Genomic DNA, 1,332 nt, shown 5'->3' on the forward strand with positions numbered 1-1,332 from the left:
AAATATTTTCAGCTGATATTGACAGCAGCTTTGTTGGAAGGCAACCAGATATACTTCAGAGAATTGAAATAAGTAAATAACAAATAAAACAAATAATGGCATTCCGTGGCATCTGCCGGTGAAAGGAGAAACACAGTTAATAAATATGGGACAATAAAAAAGAATTCTATTACTATGTATTCCCCCATACACTAAAATTTTAAAGATTTAATAAAAGTAGACAAGTTGATTTAGTTGATTTTAATAATTTCTTTTAGAATTTATTTGTAAAAAATACACTGGTTTATTAAAAAATATGGTGGTATAATAAATGTGCATTCTGATGTATTTAGAAAATGACCAGAATAACGGTAAAAATATATAAGTATATACATATATGTATAAGTTATAAAAAAATAAATTATAGGGCTTATTAAAATGTTTATTTTAGTAGTTTATTTTATACAGGGTGTTTCAAAAAACATTTGTCATCTCTCGGCGGGAGATTCCTCACGTAAAAATAAGATTTATTTTTCATATCAACATAGATCCGATTCTGCTTTTGTTTCGTAGCTACAGGGTGTTAAAGTCTTAATATTTTTTCGATTTATCATAATTTTCTTTCAAGTACTTTTAGTGTTTCGAATTAAATTTTGAGGGTAAATAATGTTACTATAAATGCGACAATTTTAAAGCTAAAAAAGTGTCGACATATTCATCAGGGACGTGCATAGATTGGTTATCACTGGAATATTTTTCAAAAAAAAACATGTGCGCCACTGACTTTTTTTCTTTTGATACTAAAATTGTGCTTTTAAAAAAAAATAATATCATTAACTTGCGAAAGTTTTAAATAAGTACTCATTTATTCCTTATCAAAAAATATGAAAGAAAGTTCCTATAAACATGGATATGGAAATGCATAGTTTTAGAATTACGTACAGGATGTTAAAACTTTTTAAATTTTTTTTTAATTGTAATTATCTTAAATACCATTATTTTTTATTTGATATTGCTGTATGGTGGACTAATAGCAATAATAACGAAAAGTAATAATATTTAATAATAAATTAGGTAAAATATATTATTTATTAATTTTATTTTAATTTTAATTTTATTAATTGTGATAAATAAAATTGCGTTTATTTCATCAAGGAAGTCGAATTCGACAAAATATCAAGAGATAACTTTTAATTGGCATTAAACGGCCTACACAATTTTAGTATCAAAATCAAAAGAAAGAAAGTCAGTGGCGCACATGTTTTTTTTTTGAAAAATATTCCAGTGATAACCCATATGCACGCCCCTGATGAATTTAATGACACTTTTTGAGCATTAAAATATGTACCACAG

Source organism: Sitophilus oryzae, unplaced genomic scaffold (assembly GCF_002938485.1).
Source record: "Sitophilus oryzae breed Bouriz unplaced genomic scaffold, Soryzae_2.0 scaffold_1701_pilon_pilon, whole genome shotgun sequence".
Lineage (NCBI taxonomy): Eukaryota > Metazoa > Arthropoda > Insecta > Coleoptera > Curculionidae > Sitophilus > Sitophilus oryzae.